General features: G+C 47.7%; 1 protein-coding gene across 1 annotated transcript in view; it reads right to left on the bottom strand.

Moving 5' to 3' along the window:
• LOC119092479 (leucine-rich repeat-containing protein 24-like) overlaps positions 1-19,660 on the bottom strand; it is a gene marked incomplete in the record, with an annotated part of 71,287 nt that overhangs the window by 50,507 nt on the left and 1,120 nt on the right.

Below are 19,660 nucleotides of genomic sequence, written 5' to 3'. Positions count from 1 at the left end.
CATCTAGGCAGACCCTTCTCCTAGTTGACGGTCGCCCGGTTGTTTCTGAAGAAAGCCAATGGAGGAATGGAGCAGAGTTGAGCTTGATTACAGAGGAATTAATTCGATTTCGGAATCGATTCCGTTCGGAACTGAATCCACAAAGACGGGCTGAGTCGATGCCGATTTGAAAAGAGGTAGCTGATTCACCAAATAATTCCACGACGACGCGTGTGTTTTAAGTGGTCAGCTTGCGTGGACGTTGACAGTTAATTCTTCTAAAGCGGGCCACTCAGCTAGCGCCTAGTTTAAGCCACGGTAAATGAAACGTCGAATCTGTGAAGCACGGGTGTCGTGCAACTTCGTGCAAGGGCCGCATGCCTCTGTGAACAGCCCGAATTTTGTTGTACACTTTCGTGCAAGTCGTCATCATAACTAAACTACCTGCATGATTTTTATGTTCATGTGCGTGTCCACAGAAATCACATACGGAAGCCTGACGGTTTGCGTCAGCTTATTGTAAACGCAGCAGTTTTGTGAAGCAAAAGGGGTGCGGCTGCACTTCTCTCTTGCATACTAAAATGTGAAATTTGCGTGCAACTTACCATCATGTGCTCAGATAATTTTTGATATGGGTGTGAGTGTGTGTATGTATTTACAAGAAAGGAATGTCCACAATATATGTGAATGTCGCAATCCGTTTACGCACACGTTCTCATCACGCCAAAAAACATCTACAAAACATAAGTATTTCAGTTCATGTGATACAAAACATAAGCAATCCTCCGCGCATTGAATAAGACAATGTTCCTTGACCTTTTCCCAGATATCCTGCAGTTGACAACTTAACACCGGCTCACTTCACTGAGCACGCATCGCGAGCCTGCTTGACTTCTGGGGGACCCTGTTCTAAGCTGCGGTACCTCTGAACGAAAAGCGACCGTCATCCGCTTCAGTTTGAACGTGTAGGAAACGAAGCGCCCGTCATGTCAATGTCATGTGCAGCGCAGGTTGTTTGTACCAGTGCTGCCAGCTGCGCTGGCTCTTCAGTGACCATGTGATTATACTTATATACACATAACCGGTGCTGATTGAGCCCATCCACGCTCAGCCAGCCCAGCTTCCTCCGGACGGTACTGACAATGGTCGTACTTTCGAAGGTTCGCTACCACTCTGGCCGAAAAATACTTTTCAAACACTGCACAGGTGCAGCGCCCGCCATGTTAACACTCGCTTCGTTCGATCTGTCGTCAGCACGATTGTCGGCTGGAATGCGTGACGTCGTGCGTGCGTGGCGGAGTGGTCGATGTGTGGGCTGGCAGAATAGTTTTTTAACTTAACTTTCCCTTCTTCTTTTACCTTTTACTTCAGTCCACACACTAACCCTGGCTTACTGCCGACCATGACACACTACGCACGTAGTGGTGTTTGGAAGGGGGAATTATCGCAACACCTAATGTTGGTAACCGCTAATGTACTATAACACCTAATGATCGAAACATCTAATGTATCACAAGTGCCAATGTGTCATAACTTCTAGTGTATCGTAAGCCCTAATGTACCATAACCCCTAATTTTCGTAACTCCTAACGCGTCGCAAAGCCCAATGTTCATAACCTCTGATATATCATAACCCCTAATGTATCACCTAATGTATGTAACCCCTAATGTTTCACAACTCCTAATGTATTGTAATTCCTAATATATCACAGCGCCTAGTGTGTCAGATCGCCTAGTTATCATACCACTAATGCTTTACAGAGTCTGGCGTATCATAACCCCTAATGTTCGTAACCTCTAATGTATCGCAACTCTTAATGTATCATAGCTCCTAATGTGTCATAACACCTAGTGTATGATAGCTCCTAACACATCGTAGCCCTAATATCAGCTGACGGCGGTGGCGAGGGCTGGCGATTTTCAACCCTTTCGACCGCATGTAAGCTTCCACTGAAATCTACCATACCATGCAGGTGTTTCTGGCGCATACAGTACTGGAAGACAAGGCAGGCTGGGCACGGTTCGGAAACTCGTTCTTCATTCTTGTCACATTCATTACTGTGCTTCCCAAGCCGATGGGCTCTGAGGAGTGCATTGGAGTAATAGAATATTTTAGGGATTGCTGAAAAATCCGTTTGCAGCGCACCTTGTATGAGAAGTCATGAAGAGAAGTAGAGGGTGGGATGAAAGTGAGGGAGCTGGAAGGCAAGGAATGGTTTTATCAGTGTCCGAACCTGAGTCACGCTTGCCACATTTCTTGCATGGCTGAATAGTAGGTGCCGGTGCCTGCAGTCTGTGCTGTTGGCCTAGGCCCAGTTTCAATGACCCATTGCATGGCATTGGACTTAATTTTTATGATAATCCCTCCTCCCCCCCCCCCAAGCTTTCTGCTAACTCGAAATAGGAAGTCATTCCTCCGAATGGAAGCAATTTTAAGTCTACAAAAAGCTTTCGTTAAATTCTAACATCGAGGAAGAAAATTAATGTGACCGAAGTCCGGGTAAAAATCAGGTCTTGAGAGCACATCAGTTCAACGTTTTCAGCTGAGTCCCCAACCGATTTTCGAACGCGATACCCCCAGTGTATAACATGGCTAAAATTTACCAACCTGGGATAAAAAGCGTGGAATGATAACCGGATCATTATCGGAAGCCTTTGTGTGTGTAACCACTAATGTATCGTAACGCTTAATGTACCAAACCACTAATGTTTCATAACACCTGGTAACAGCACAGTAAACCCCTGCGACCAAACACCCACATTTTGTGTTCCACTCGCTCTCAACTTACCGACCTTCTCAACCGCCCCGGACAATACGGGCACTGTTCCAACGTGACTTCGGTGGCTTTGGAGCATTGGCGAGTGTTTCGGTAGACTTGTGGACTGCGTATCGCCCAGCTGTCGGGTCAGAATCGCGTGCGATAAACCTACTGTCGTCAGCTCAGTTAGGGGTTACGAACATTAGCGGTTATGATACACTAGGTGTTATGATACATTAGGTAGCATGATATATTAGTTGTGATACATTAGATGCTAACAGCATTAGGGATTACGATACGTTAGGCCTTATGGCACGTTAGGTGTTATGATACATTTGGAGTTTTTCACGCTATTCAGTTTTTTCAATTCACGCTATAAAGTTTTTGAGGAATGCATCCATACCTACCCTACCAACCTCTGTCACAAAAAATCCTGGCACTATCGTCAGCCGGGTCGTGACGTCGTAGGCCGCGTGACCTTGTGGTCAGGTGACGTGACGTAGGCAAATACTGGGCCGTGATTGGTGCTGACAAACGTTGCTGACGGCAGATCGAACGCGGTCAACAGTGATGCAGCACAGAGCACGTTTGGGAGCGCTGCTGATTGCACTGCTTGACGCAGGAGCTTATATCGCATCACATGGCGACGACGTAATGGCATAACTAGAATAAATGTGTACTTCTGCTCGAATTGCATGAAGTTGTGATGTCCCAAAGAACGGTTTCATAAAAGATAGTACTCAGGCTATTGCATCTCCGCTGCGGTGATATTTCGATCATCAAAACGGGCCTGCCTGGGGGGCAGACTTGTAATGCGTTGACATGTACTGCAGTTTTAGCACAGCACTCGCGTTAGGCATGTCCGGCGCGGCTAGTGGTTGTTTCGGGTCATTGTTGAAAGATCACCTCTATCGCTTCAATCGGCTGGAGGTGATCGTGAGGTTTTCCGTAACTGTTCCATCGAATCTTCGCCATGTCTAGATGGAGGTCTGCACATTTCCAGGATTCTTCCGAACGTGGATGGTTAGTTAGTTCATCACGGTTTGTTGAGTAACGTACTAATATTCGACTGATTTGTTTCAACGCTCCACGAGTAGTGTTTTCAAACTAATTATATAATTACTTAATTCAAATTTTGAATTCACTTCCGCTATTTGTTTCGATAAAGGCATGTTGCCGAAAAAGATAACCCATCTATATCTCCATCTCTTGGTTTTTCTCCAAGGGATCAGGTAATTACTAACCGCCTTACCTATGTGAATAATGTTCATGGTAAACGCACTTCACAACATAAGTAATAGCCTTACTACCATTGACTTGCCGACGTCTTAAGATTACATGAAGTACACCCGTTACACATGCAGCAAGATCAGCAACCGTCATGTTAAAAGTAGGATGCAACAAGAGCTATGTTCCTGTTTATTTATACAGTCATACAGCAATCCATCTGCGTTGTTCATCCATTGCAATAAATTAAAAGTCATACTGAAGTGCACTTTTGTACGCACAGGCACCTATTATGCAAATTTTTCTAAGATCTATATATATATATATATATATATATATATACATATATCATATTCATTTTTCACCAGATAGTCTAATGTAGGTTCTTAAACACCATTTCAGCGCGGGACGAAGATAATACAAGTGAGTGTATAATCGTTCCGCGCAAACGTGGCGCCACAACATAAGTGACTGCGGCCCGCTGTGTTTCGTAACCCGGACAAATTGGTGCCCTCATTACATGGACACATCTCTCTTGCTGGAGTTTCGCAGGTGGAAGCGTTTTGACGATTAGTGTTGTTGTATAAATATGAAAATGCTGCTGCTTGAAAACTGACTGGTTTTACACCTGACAAGGCTAGGCCATTTCAACCGACGATAGCGATAATTTCGAATGGCTGGTGTTTATGATGACTGTAACTTAAGGATTGGACATAGCTTAATTTGGCGGGGGACAACGGCCTCACCAGACCGGGCTTTACGCCTATGCAGTTTCCACGGCCACTTGTGTTGTGAGCTGAGTAACGCCATCTATGACGCACACGCACAGCTAGAGTTGCATCGTCCGCCACAGTCGTATGCGCATGACATCCCAGATTGGCAGTCCGCTGCGTTATCGTTTGAGGTTAATAGAAGGGGAGGAAAAAGTACCTTTTGGACCTTTCACTTGTGACATCAGATGCGTTTGATTTGATCCGCAAAATCAGTTTTTCTTTCAAACAGTCAGAATTTCTATTTGACGTAGCCGCTTCGGCGAGAGAAATCTTATACCTACTCTCCGCCCATCACTATGGAAGAAATGCCCTGCATTTGCCTTGCTTGTTCCAACGCATGTGTTTTGCAACGCTTGCAGTACGTTAACCTGGCACAATTGTTGCGTAAGAAAAGCTAGAATACCTTGAAACACTCTATTTGGGGCAAACATATGCGAACATGAGGTAATCCCTGTGTGAATTCAACGAAACGGTATACTATGGTTTTGATTTATCCCCTGTGCTGTTTAGCAGTGAATCTTTGCGAAGCACACTTGTGGCTCGGGGAAACAGAGTACCGCATGGTCTATAGTGACGTACTGGCTTAAACTTCAACCAATGCGGTTCTCGGTAAATGGCCTTCGCCGCCCACTAGGCCAATAACGTTCGAAATAGACGTTAAATTGTACTGACGTCTTTGATGTCAGCAAAGATGACACGGTAAAGCCCGCCGGTCCGCGGTGTGCGAGTTAAAATAGCTCAGAAGTGGTGCCTCCCGCTCGCGACAGCCGACGGCGGCCGTTGGCAGAGCAGGGTTCGTGTCAATGCGGTTGTTGAGTCGACGACTGTGTAAATCCCCCTTCCAGTGTGTGCCACAACGCGTAGATGTATGTGTGCTGCGGTCATGAAGTCATGCGGACACAGCGTGTCACGGACAGTTTTGGAAAAGGCATTTTTCGGCCCCTTCCCTGGTTTATTTCCTGCGCATCTATGGCTGGATGACGTTGGGGTCGCCAGCGCATTGTGGACGGTGCGTTCGCTCGCAACTTGCGACTGATTTTACGCTTTATGTTCTGTGGCTGTGGAATCCTGACATCGACCTTTACAACGCCCCAAAACAGACCCAAACGGTCCTAAACGGGCTTATCGGTGGTCGGCGCCTCGGGTGCCGCGTTCGGCCACGCATATCGACCCACTCTCCCGTCGGTGGGGCTGCCCGCCATGCGCTCCGTCAGACCGCGCCGGTCTTATGTCGCCGCGACGCCGAAAAAAATACTGCCTTGCAGCAGAGTAGCCCACAAATATTATCCTGAAACTGCGCTACTCGCTACTGAAGGTCACATGGATACAGGATCGGTAGTTGAAAAGATACAGGCTGGTGAAAAAAGGCTGGTTTTACCGGACCAGGCTGCTATAGCCGGAGAATTTCCATTAAATGGGTTGGCTATTGACTGTTGTATGCGGTGGCCTGTCGAATCACTCGATCGAATTTTTCCAAACAGGTCCATGCCGTTTCAATGAAATGTTTCACATTTGAAGATATTGAAGCAAGCACTAGATATGATGAAATAAGCCCACTTATGGTTATTGGTATGCTTTCAGGTGGAAAGGACCGCTCTAGCTGACACAGTTTCTCTGTTTAGTAAATAAACTCGTGAATAAGTCATCGCACCTTGCACAACATTGATTGAAAGCCGATTGACAGCCGTTATGTCTGGAAATCGTGTTTACAAACGCCAGATAAGAACAATTCGACGATTATATTTTTATCGGCATTGATCGCCGGGTGACCTTGAAAAAGTCGCTCCGAAATAGTCTGCACATCTTCGCGGGCGTGTAGATCAAAAGCTAGAGGTGTTTAGGTCTTGAGAAGGGTAAGGCTGTGAGCTGCGCCGAGTGATCTTCAAGATGGCTATTTCAGTTCCAGACCTCATACAATCGTGGAGCCTCCCTTTAAGCCACGCATGCACAAACAATCGTCATGCGCACAGAAACTTGAGCGCTGCCAAATGTACTCTGGCTAGGAATCGAACCATCATAATGGGAATTTGCCTCCTCTTACTACGCAGCATCTAGTCACGCTATTTTACCTGTGCTAACATTTCAATGAGTTTAAGTTTGCCTCCCTGGATAATGCTAACGATGCTATAGGCATCTACATTTTGGATGTACATAGCATCGTGTAGACCATGGGATTGCTTATAGAATCGCATGGAAGAGCGGAAAAGATTCAAATAAACAGATTCATAGATCGAGGCCTGCAAGATTTCAAGATCTGGGAACACTTACAATCCCTCCATCATACCTTCTGTCAATCCTCGCCGCTCATTCACGTGCTTGAAAATGCATCCGTAAATCACGCCACATTTTCAATCAAAGCAGGTATGCTGCGCGCGGTAACTTGTTCGGCCCGTTGGTTTCAGATGAAGCCATCCCACGAGAGCGCGAAATAAGGAAGTTTGTTCCGCAGGGGTCCGTGGCATTCATCCGCCGCCTGCCCACTTCCCGGGAGCTCAAACCATTGGCACGCTGAGACGAGCGTCGTTTGTCTCCATGGATGGCGCCGACTTGTCATCGGCCGGCTCGATGGACCGGAAAACCCGGCGGGCCGTAGAGAGGCGTCGTCCGCGCCCCCGCGGCACCGCACAGCAGCTCCATTGGAAAGTGTGCGACTGCGGACTGTGCCTGGAGCAGGCAGCCTGAAAATATTTATTTACGGACTGTAGCATACTCCGCACCAATTGGCACAGATTACTCCTGTATTCTGTGCAGCATAGTTTCTGTCCCATACATTCTAAGGAAACCGCGCTAGTGTCTGTAAGGGTTAGGATTTTGTGAAGTACTGGCAAGAGGATTTCTGCTATTTGTCTGATCGATCCAATTGTGTGCTTTGATGTGACGCATGACTTTATCATTTTACATAGGCTTCAGCTGCACAGAAACTCCAAACCTTGGTGTTGCTCTCAGGTCCAGGGACAGACACAGATTGTCAGTTTTCGCGATGACTTCCAGACCGATTCGTGACCACTCGCAAACAACATGGAAGCGCTCCAGGGTCCCACCCTGAGACCGTTGGTGTACTCTGTTTTTCGCGAAGGGATCTCAGATTGCGACTTCACGAGGCGGCCATGCGTCTGGAGTTCACCTCTCTACTGAGGATCGATGGCTTTAAACAAACATTTTGAAGTCTGACGCAGAGAAAGCTGGAAACTTCATCCATGGTGACCGCACATATTTGCTTGGCATTTCGGTTATCAACGTGGAATTCGCTAAACAACAAATCTTCTAGTGAAGTTAAGAGCTTCAGCGCCATTTTCATCAATTTTCACATGGGATGGCGAAGCTATCAAGTTTTTAAGGACGCTGCTCTGGCGCGCTGACTGCATTCATTCATGCGCGGCATGCCATTCTTGGCCGTGCAATTAGAACACTTGTAATCGCATTGGTTCTACTTTAGGTTCAGCATCGTATCTTGGTTTCTGAAGCAAGTTGAAATAATAATTTCAACGTGAAATCCTCAGTGCCTGCAAATCCGACGTGCGTCGTGCATGAGAGGCAAGCTCTTTTGGACGTCCTCTGGCGAGCTCTGCAAACATCGCAACTTCTGCCCTCTGTGTTAAGTACTGAATTGTGATAATTCCGAAGGCCTAGCCAGTGCGTTCCAGCCTAACTGCTCGCTGGTGGCGCTCCGAATTATCTTTTTTTCAAACGAAGCAATTTGTTGGCCAATCATCACACGAAGGTAGCGCTTACATAAATGGCCCCACAAAATTACCGGTAAGGCACGACCAATTTCACCTGTCTCGTCAGCACACATCATTAGTCATACTAGCACGCGACCTCATATTCCCACGCTTTACTTAATACCTACGACACGGTCCAGACCGGACTCATGATGCCGGCCGCTGCCCGCTCGTTTTACAGCGAGAGTCACTTCCACTTCCTTCCGCATACACACACAGCACTGTCTGCTGCCAGTGGTGCGTGCGAGAAGACGTGGATGCAGACAGGTTGGTGTAAGTATGCGTGTTCGTGATCCATGGATGCATATGGAGGTGTTAGAATGCTGTGGATCTGCTTAAGTAGCGTAATGTTCATGGTATGCGGGCGCTCTGCGCCATAATTTTAAGGTTGTGTGGGCATTGCCTCCAGTATAAGTCTCACTCATCCATCTCTTTGTTGTATGACGTCATTCCGGGGTATGCTGCTCTCTTTATGCTTCAATTCATAGCAGGTTTGTCCTCGTATAACTTTGTTTTAGGAAGAGGTTTCACTTCATACGCCTTTTAAATCGCCTGCCAGACTGATGCTATAAAAAAATTTCACGCCCCTCGTTGTTTATAAATTGGGAAATATCCACTGGCTCTTGTCAAAGCTCAGTGTTACATCAACCACCACAGTATCACGTTGCAGTCAAACACCTCTATAAACCATGCTTTGTTGGGGCTTTTCGGTGCACCATATGAAAATGAAAGTTCTGAATACATGTATCACTTGCAATTCTGCCGACATTGTACATGCCACCTTTGCGTGCAAAGCCCATGTATCGTGGCCTTTCGTTTTTGTTTTGTTTTTTTAGCTGCATTGCGCCTAGCTATCTTTTGCTATGTGGGAATGTATGAACCTTTTTGAGTTATTCATCATAGTTTTTATTTCTTTTGCACACCTATTTGAAAAGCACTATTGATTACAAATGTATGATGGCTCAAGCTCTTTATGATATAAGAAAAGCTTCTGAGACAGCATTCGTAGCACAAGAACGTTATTTACATGCGATGTATCTAATCTCTTTTCTGGGGAGCAGCTCCCCAGGCGAAGTGTTGATAAGATCGGCTGACAATGCAATTTTCTGTTCAATGTAGATATGATATATTGACTGCCTGTCTCAGCTGAACTGTGGTGTTGAAAGGCTCAATCAGGTCCGAATTGACTGCCTGTCTCAGCTGAACTGTGGTATTGAAAGGCTCAGCCAGGTCCGAAAACCATGATCTACGTGACAGAATATCGCAGGCGCTTAGGTGAACTGTATAGTGCAGAAACTTCTGACCAGATTCGAAATTCGTTCTTCCAGAGCGTGTTTTAAACCCCGTTGTGGTATCTTTCAGTTTGTGAACCATATTTTGCCAATAAATATAATGTTTACCCTGACAAGAGAGCACCGTACTCACCAGAACCGTCGGGTGTGCATGCCAAGACCTCACACCCACGCAGGGATGTGGAGTTTCAGCAGGTGCGCTACTGCACTAAATAGGATGTTGATCTCGGCACTGACTTCGCCCGCTGTTTCTGGTCACACCTTCCAGTTTTATGCTGCATTCGTTGGCTAATTAGGCCTCGTATTTGTGGGACTGTCAGCGTGCTTGACTGATTTACCTGATTTTTCACTTTTGTTAAGCCGGATATGATGAAGCCGGATGTTCGATGCCGTATACTCTTCCTCAGTTTTAGAAATAGAGGAGTACGCTAGTCCTCGAAAAAGTCGTCATCACTGTCGAGGTCACACCTGATGTCGCGGTGAAATGCCTGACCACTGAGGTCACGGGTTATCTCATGCCTGCGACTGGGACAGCATTTAAGTTTTAGTCAACGTGCTGCCGACCTCTCGTCATCACTAAATCGCTGCGACGCGCGCCTCAGTGGCGCAGGGCCCCCCTCCCCTCCACAGTCACGCGCGTGAAGCGGCGGCCCCGCGGCGCTGTCAGCTCAAGGATCGACGCGTCGCGACGACCGTCAGCTCCCGACGAGCTGACAGTGTTACTAACCGTTACCCTCTGATCCTGGCATCCCCTCCCTCCGCAGCCTCCGCCCCCCCCCCCCGCCCCTCCTCCCCCCCCCCCCCCCGTACTCTCACCTCCCCAACGCACGTGCAAGCGCGCCCTACCGGCGGCAATGTCGGGTGGCCCAGCCCCATCGAATTGCGCCGGTTCCGCGGGCCGTTTCGATCGATGACGGCCGGCGGTGCCCCGCCGCCGCGCCGGGGCGGGCCGCGGTGCCGGCGCCCGGCCAGTCGCGCGCTGACGCCGCGTCGGGCGGACGTCGTCACCGCCGGCCGTCATCGCGCCGGCGTCATCGGCGGGCACCGGCGCTGGCGTCGGTCTCAGGCGCCCGCGCGGCGTGGGGCGGCGCTGAGAAGTGCTCCGGTGACGTCGGAGACTGGTGCCACACGTTTGGCGGGACGTTCGGTGGGTTGTGGACCGAACTGGTGCCGGAAGCGAACCACGTGCGCGGCGGAGGCGCTCGGAACAATGGTCACCATCGGTGGTGAACCCCAGTGAGCCTTCGCACCAGCAACAGGTAACTGCACGGGGTGTGGCTTATAAACCATTTGGACTTCTAGCAATCCATGACATCAACGGGAGGGGAGGGGGCGTTGTCGAGGAGGCGGTTCTGCGGGGATAGGAAGATGCCAACAGCTAACAACGTTAGCCGTTGCCGTCACTTGCCCGGCATTCACCAAGACGTCGCATGGATAACCATATTTTATTGGCAAAGAGTATTTTAGATGTCAGCTTGTAAACACGAGAGGGAACGATTACCAGTAAAAAATAATCGATAGATTTTTGGTTGCTTTTGCTTTCACCCTATGACATTTTCCAGCTGACTTTATCGCTCACAGTTTCAGGCTTGAAGTTCTAAAAACCTCAAGTTATTGAAACAAGATGCATTGTGTGTTTCTGTGTATAACAGTAGCCTCATGCATTGGGGTACGACGCATCATGTCATACACGTGTGTACTAACGACGCGACACAGTAATTGTATGCGACCTGTCTCCAACACATGCTTATATTGATCCGTCCCCTATCAATAAGCAGACAGCCTTAAGCAATGAGTGTATTTAGCAATTTTGTCAAAGGAGAAGATGTGCTAACTTCAAGGCAGACAATGCTCCGTATACTTTCGCGGCAGGCTCGACGTTTTGGATCTTTTTTGGATTGATGCAAAGCTCATTTGTTTCCTGAAGGCCAATTATTACACGAACGTTTGGCTGAAAAGCCGTCATCTGTCCCTTAATAGCTAGGATCCTGGCGGTCACTCCCTGGTTCGTGGCCACTTTAAAACGACGAACGTAGATTGCAGACGATATGAGCATTCTCTTTGGGTGTCTCATGCATTCGTAGTTTGGTAACATTATAGACGCCCCACTCTTTTTGTGTGATGTTTGCCGTTCGTGATCGTCATTACACCGCTTTACCATACGCTCTGTCTCTGTACAAAATAAGTCGTATTTGGAAGGTAAGAGAACGTTTTGCTCTAATTCTGCCCAGTCGATTTCGTCGGCCTTGTAATTTATTTTTAGTCCGAATGTTACAAGATGAAATATGTGCGAGCTAGTAGTGCATGGTGAATTTTGGGGTCATTATTCGGGTACGTGTCGTAGAATGTATACTAAAATGTACTTACTTATTGAGTGGGTGCTTATTAATTGAATGGGATGTTGTTATTAGGCCCCTTTTAGTTGTAATTGCGTGTGCAGTTATATCGCTCATTTCTTATTCCATGAAAAGGAGCTAATGTGCCCTTGTTTTCCAAAAGCCATTGGTGGGATATTTCAAGGTGTGCATCTGATAGACTCAGATTTTAAAAACGGTAAGGCAGAGTTTGGCTGTGCATGGCTCGGAGTTGCGACGGGAACGAGCATTAAGCATCTTTACTTGTAAATCCATTCCAAGTATTTCAAGAACTCTAGCTTCGCACTACCCCAACTAAGTAAGGCCCCCCTCCAACGCTGGCCCAATAATGGCCACGACTTGTTTGTGCGGCGTGAAAGCCTGTGAGAGGACCGCCGTTGGCTTCGCCTCCGAGAAGATAAAAAACTTGTTTGGGAAGACGAGCCTAGGCGGGCTCACCGTGCGCTCAGCACTCGCACCATTTGCTAGGTGTTGCGGAGCCGTGATGACGGCTCTCGCTAGCTGTGACAGCTTGCAACTGGCAATGTGACGCTGATTCCGACAGTGATATCACCTGGTGATAACAATTCACTCGCTCAGCTCTCAAGTTACCACCTGTATGAACATGCATCACGATCAGAGCCGCGGGCTTTGTTTTACCATACGCCATCTAAGGCGGCGTGCCTTATATCAGTGGCAACTCCATGTTATACCTCATGGCAGTACCAACCGGCTGCAATTCCATATCATATTTATATATACATATATATATATATATATATATATATATATATATATATATATATATATATATATAAGTAAATAGGCACAGCCTAACACGAATGATACATTTATCATCATAATATAGCATTATGTAAATATGTGCGTAATAATCATATAAACAGCAGAGACCGAAGGCCTATACAAAAATCCTGATCTTGACATTGATCTTATTATCTTGACCTTCGTGTATTGAGCTTGTCTTGTTTTAACAGTCAGCAATATTCGTTCATTGCATTTGAAGCGTTCTGGCAGGCATCAACTGCTAATCCGGACACGTTTTTATCAGGAGGTACACCTGACAGTGGTTGGTAAAGCTCATCATCCGGCCGTGTCCGGATTCAACCTCACCATCCGGCCGTGTCCGGATTCAACCTCATCATCCGGCCGTGTCCGGATTCAACCTCACCATCCGGCCGTGTACGGACTCATCAGATAACGTCCAGCGCGCAGCTGCGAATCTTTTATGAGATACCAATGGTGCTTTTGTCATATAAGAAGCACACACTATTGCACACACTTCGCCTCACTTTTGTGTGGACGGTTGACATGCATTATAAAGGCAAGTATACCTCTTATCCCTATTTTCACAGCCGAAAGGTCCAGCATTTTATAGTTGAGCATTGTTATTGTCCAGCTGAAAGTATTGTCCAGATGGGCTCTCCGGGTCACGCCCGCTAAGTAATGAATCCTGGAACTATGCCGATATCTGGGTAAAGACGTGTAGTTTGCAAGCTTCCAGTCTCTTATTCAGCACCCGTACCCTAAACCACACACAAAATTGGATAGCCTTGGAAATGAATCGCATGAAATCAGCAAACAGCGAAGGATATATCAGAGGATCCCATGATCTTTATTTATATTCCGGGAGTGAGAACAAGCAGAAATGTGACCTCACTGTCATAGCATGTACTGTTATAAGTTCGGCCAACAAGTCATGCGAAAAAAAACTAATTTTCCTTGACGGCTCGCGCAAAGCGGAGCCAAGTTTAACACAGGGTGCGCCCCTGACAGGTTCAGTGGAGGTATGTAACAAGCGGGGCGAGCTCTCGTAGGTGTCTGATGGGTCCCACCTATTAGATCTGAAATCCTGCCATGTTTGTTACGTAGCACATGATTGCTACCAGTACGTGGTGAATGAAAACAGGTGTTCACTTATGTTCACGATCACCGATATGTTTCTTGTTGTGTGGACAGAATGTCTTAAGATCTCTTGATTTCAGATATAGACAGATCTCTTCGATCGATCCCTACAAAAAGAACGGTTTTGGAAAGAATCTAGTCATACCATCGCTGATCACAAAATGACAGGTATGATGTTGAACCTGCCCGGGAAAACCGGCCCGGCTGGGTCCCGGGTGATGCGAACACCTTACTATCCAGCCGCATAACCTAACAGGATAATAAGCATTATTGTGGCTTACGCCACTAACACCAAACGTGATTATAATAACGTGCCCGCTGACATACTCGTGAACATTAGGCACTCTGACAAGCTTGGCAGCGTCAGCTCCTTCCGTTTTTTTTGCGGTCCATCAAATATGCGAGGCAGCAAATCTGTGGCTTGATTCAAATCTTAAGGTTGAACGTATTCGGGAAAATTAAGCAAATCGGTGAAGTTCAAATCCTCGACAGGCCCGTGGGGCACTATCTACCAACGCCCTGGTATATGGGCACCAGTCAGTTGTAAGTGCGGCATGGGCGCGCTGGCCTACTGCACCTGATGAAACCTCCCTAAAGGGGCGAGCCACCAATGTGTCATCTTAAGACAGTGGGAGCACGACCATCCCACAGCTTAGGCACGAGTTAGAAGCTACTTAGCATATAAGGGCGCAAAATAAGTGCAAGCGCCAGACGCCCAGTTCGAACCAACGACCCTTAACTTTTAACGGCACCAGATTCCCCAGTGACCCCTGCCTCATTGGCCAAATTCGGCTGTTGCAGCTCGACGCGTCGGCGACACAGACGAACCCTAGGCCAAACGACACACGTGCCAGACGGGTCTGTCGCATGGGTCCGTCCGCCCGTCAACGCTTGCAGAGGAATCCAAAAAGGATCGTGGCTCTCATCAGTGACCATAGTCCCGTCGGCGAACGGACCCACACGGCAGCCCGCTGGGCCTGCACCCGTGACAGCTAGGCTTTGCAGCCGCGCGGGGGGCACTGCAGGGCGTGGTGCGTCCGGCTAGAATCGGCCCAAGACTGGCGCCGTAGCCTGTCCGCCGATCTGAAGTTTAATGACGTTCGGTCTAGCCGGCTAGGTCCGGTACGTCGCACAACACGCCTGCTCAGACAGACAGACAGACAGGCAGGGACAGACAGACAGACAAACACAGACAGACAGGCAGGCAGGCCAGGCAGGGCAGGCAGGCAGGCAGGCAGGCAGGCAGCAGACAGACAACAGACAAACAGACAAACAGACAGACAGCAGACAGACAGACAGACAGACAGACAGACAGACAGACATCGGTGCGACATTTGGTCGGGCCACCGTCTTGATGGAATATCAGTACGCTGAATGTGCAAAGCATACGTTCAGTCACTTTGATGCTGAATTATGGGGCGTCGTTGGTTGGCGTGATGCTCGTCACTTCTCTTGAAAATCCGCTGCACCGAGACGTTAACAATCACTCGAGGCCCTGCACAGATATGTGCAGCCGCTGAGCCGCTGGGCCGCTGGGCCAATTTTTCACGCTACTTTAGTCCTGGGCACATCTACACTTTCATTTTGAAGCGTGCGTTTCGCACGTCACGCCATCCAGGCGCGATTTGTTTACAGAGTCAGAGCAACTTGGTGTTGAGCGATTGCTGACATCGCTGAAATGAGTGACAGTTTAAGGCAGCGTTCGTCGTGGGCGAAGGCATGCGGCCCATCTTCTGCATCCTTCAGAAGACATATAACCCATCTTCCGTATCCTACAGAATGCATGTGATCCATCTCCTGTAGCAAACACAAGACACGTCAACCATGTTCTGTATCCTACACTGATGAAGTAGGAGCGCCCGCCTCAGGATATTCGTATGGATTGCACACACTTCACGAGCCTGTCACCTGGTGCTCGCCACGGCGGGGAGACGCTGGTCGCCGTGCCGAGCCCGCCCCATCTCTCCAGCTTCCTGAGCAAGGATAGTCGGAATCGGTTTAGATCGTAAAGCACCATCTTAGCGTTCCTGGAACGCGACCCATCGCGTAGCAGTAAGGTCCCGACTGATGTTTTTTTACGATATCAAGCACAGATGACGAGCGTGAATTGCTTTCATGACATGCTTGCTTTAACGGCGTATTTTCCTCAGCATTTTCCCGCTTCGTTTATGATTGGAAATGGCCTGCAACCGCGCAGAGGCAATGATGGCAAATATTTTCGGACAAGCGCGGCAACACCATAATGGACATCGGGGTCGCGTCTCCCACAACTTCCAGAACATGGGGACTGTCACCAAAACATCCCCAGGGACTCGAGACGTCCCATGTATTTGTAGACTTTCTAGCAAAGCGAGCAAAGGCATAACAAATATCATACAGAACGCTGAACGTGGGAACCAAGGGGTTTGCTGAGCTTTTGTGGAGACGTTTCTGCAAGCACTTCTGCACCGAAATGAGGCACAAACACTGAAATTCAAATGACCGTGCTTCTAAGCGTGTCTTTGCCACCGGTGTGCGTGCCAGGCAACATATACTTTTTATGTTCATCATACGGCTATCGCATTGTTTGCGGTGCGTGGCAATCGTCACGACAGACACCGCGTGACAATAGCGACGTATTGTCTCGTGCCGCGCGGGTCACTTGTCAGGTCAGTGGATCATTCACAGAGCGAGCGAAGAGAACGCTCGATGGTTTTCTCAGGCGCACGAAAGACAGGTCGAATGAAATGTGTTGTCCTCAATAGCTGACCAGGCAAGTCAATACCTAGGCAACAAAGAAGCTAGCATGCGTCATTTATTAAAGCGTGCAAATTATGGCAAAAAGCCTGCGAGCCTGGACCGGGACTGGACTCCCACATTACCAGGCTACCGAAACAAATCAGCAATGCCCAAGCCTTTTCAGGTTTGCAGCCTCTTTTTCAAATTACCTTCTCGACTTGACTGTAATTTCAATGCTAGTATTGTTATGGTAATTATGTAGTATGACTGTTCAAGCTTCGGAATCGTTTGAATGCCCTTTCTCTTACTTGTTTGTCTACCGCAGCTGAATGGTCACCGACTTGCAGAAACGTATGTTTTAACCGTGCATAACAGTGCTTCCACCAACACTAAAATACCGCATTGGTATATAAATTCTGTTTGTCTGCAACGCATGCCAAAAATTATGATGGTCAAAACGGATCAGCGAAGAAATAAGTGAATACAGTTTGACCATAATGCATGCAAAAATTTGGGAGTTTTAAACGAGAAGCTCCAGAGTATGGAGCTGATCTAGGTCGCCCATGGCTAATGTCCCCCACCAAAAATGGGCACGTGCCGCTACTCACGCTCACGGCTTCGTAGAGAGAGAGAAGAGAGAGAGAGAGAGAGAAGAGAGAGAGAGAGAGAGAGAGAGGAGAGATAGAGAGAGAGAGAGAGAGAGAGAGAGAGAGAGAGAGAGGAGAGAGAGAGAGAGAGAGAGAGAGAGAGAGAGAGAGAGAGAGAGAGAGAGAGAGAGAGAGAGAGAGAAGAGAGAAGAAAGAAAAGAGAGAGAAACACAAATCAAAGGAAAGTTTTAAAGCCTTTTGACCTTAAGGCCCACAGAATGATATTTTAAAAGAAAGCGTCCAGTCAATGCTCCTCAGTAAAAAGCAAAGCATATCAGGCATCACATCAGGATATCACCTGATCTACCTATTCTTTAGTATATGAGACAGTCGAGCACAACGATACTATAATAATCGGTCTGTCTGATAAGATTGCAAAGAAACTGATGCTTCGCAACTTTAACAACATGTTAAAGGCAGCGTGCAATGGTTATCAATGTATGATGATCGAAAACATAGATCGCAAAGAAAATAGAATCGTCATTTATGATCAAAATCTGAACTTAATTGCAAAGGTTCTGGTACGTAGCCAGTCAAGACCGGTTGCAGAGAGGTACGATAGAAAATTGACGACAGAACTTGTACCGCAAATTTTCTTCAACATGGCTTGAGATAGGTACAACAGAAAAATTCAAAATATATTTCAAATTTCACGCCAATTTCAGCCGCCATTGAGCGCTGACGTTACAGCGCCGACAGGTAAAGTCAAGTCTGTGAGGCTCAAAAACTCATGGTGGTGGATAATTAAAGCAGCATTGAAGGGAATGTTCCACACGTGAACACATTTAAGCGAGCACCAGATATGACGGAAGAAGGTCGATTATACCAATCGGAATATCCTAATGTGGAAAATACTGCTCCAGACAACAAAATTTCTCCGCGTGGTAAACACGTTCCTGGATAGGTAATTACTTGTTTGTGTCATCGTATCTTGCGCATCATTGATTGAGATATGATATGATATGAACGACTCGACCATTCTATTTGACTTGACGTTGATCACCACATGGCTTATGGAATGGCAGGATTTCAATGACGTTTTTATAACGCCATGAATGTCATGAATGCCAGGTTCCCCTTCAATAATTCTCCCCGAAAAGTCTCCTCACCTTCGAGGGCGTGTAGCTCAGAAACTAAAGGGGTTTAGGTCTTAAGAAGGGCATGGTACTGAACTGCACCGAACGATCTCCAAGATGGCCATTTCAGTTCAAAACCACCATAGAAATGTGTGGCACTCCTTTTAAGTGAATCAATAGTCAACTACTGAAGGGTGACCATACATCCAGGAAGCTTCAAATGTGCAGGGTTCTCACATCTGCCATTGCAGTGGATTGGATCCAAGAACCCTGCACCAGTGGCGGATAAACAAGGAACGTAAGCAGAGTTCCATCGCTGCGGCATCCTCCGGGTCTGTCGGTGTCATGTCTATCTGCAGCTATCATGCTGCGCAGCGAGTCTAAGTAAATACTGAGAAACTTCAGCCGTGGGTTCGTCAGCTTTCGGAGAAGTCCGGTTTGTCGACGCTGGTCGTCGTCGCCTTTCATGTCATGCTGAACTCATTTGTGACGCCGACTGACTGGATACGAATATAAAACCAGTATCCCCACGGTCACCCCGACTTGACTTGCATGTGAGAAGCTGAGACATCCTCGCTTTACCCTTTCAATCTCCAGCTCAGGACTGAAAGATGAGAGGGATGTGATGAGTGTGATGGGCCATCTATCCTTTGTTTATCGTGAGCGTAATTGTCACGCGTATGTTTCGCGAGGCGAATAGCCAAGTCACATGTGCCATCTATCCTTTGCTTATCGTGAGCGTAGTTGTCACGCGTGTGATTCGCGAGGCGTCTAGCCTCGTCAGAGACACTGTATCAAAAAGGGGCCATGGTTAATGACTCATTGTTAGCTGCATTCATATTTTCCCGTTCAGATTCGTTGCGCGAGATTCCAGAGTAGGCGGTGACATAAGTGACGTGAGACACAACAGTCGGGGAGCGGAGCCTGAGAGACGTTCACAGAAACCTCGCTCCCGAGACAGACGACAGAAAATACGGGTGTTCCCTTTCCGCTGCCAACACGCTGAGCGAGAGAAACATATTGGTGAGGGGCCGCCGCCTGATCTCCGACGCTGTAAACAACTTCAGGACCATGTTAATGGTGCATTAGCTTTGCGCGGAACTAAGCGTGCGTAAGTCAGGCAATGTGGAAGTTGGCACAGGGCGGCATGTGGTTCTCAAATTGTGAGATTTTCGTACGTGTTGTGCCGC

This window comes from Pollicipes pollicipes, unplaced genomic scaffold (assembly GCF_011947565.3).
Source record: "Pollicipes pollicipes isolate AB1234 unplaced genomic scaffold, Ppol_2.1 Scaffold_3447;HRSCAF=4054_pilon_pilon_pilon, whole genome shotgun sequence".
In the NCBI taxonomy this organism is placed as follows: Eukaryota; Metazoa; Arthropoda; class Thecostraca; order Pollicipedomorpha; family Pollicipedidae; genus Pollicipes; species Pollicipes pollicipes.
The sequence above is the reverse complement of the archived record's forward strand: the minus strand, read 5'-3'. Positions and strand labels throughout refer to the sequence as shown.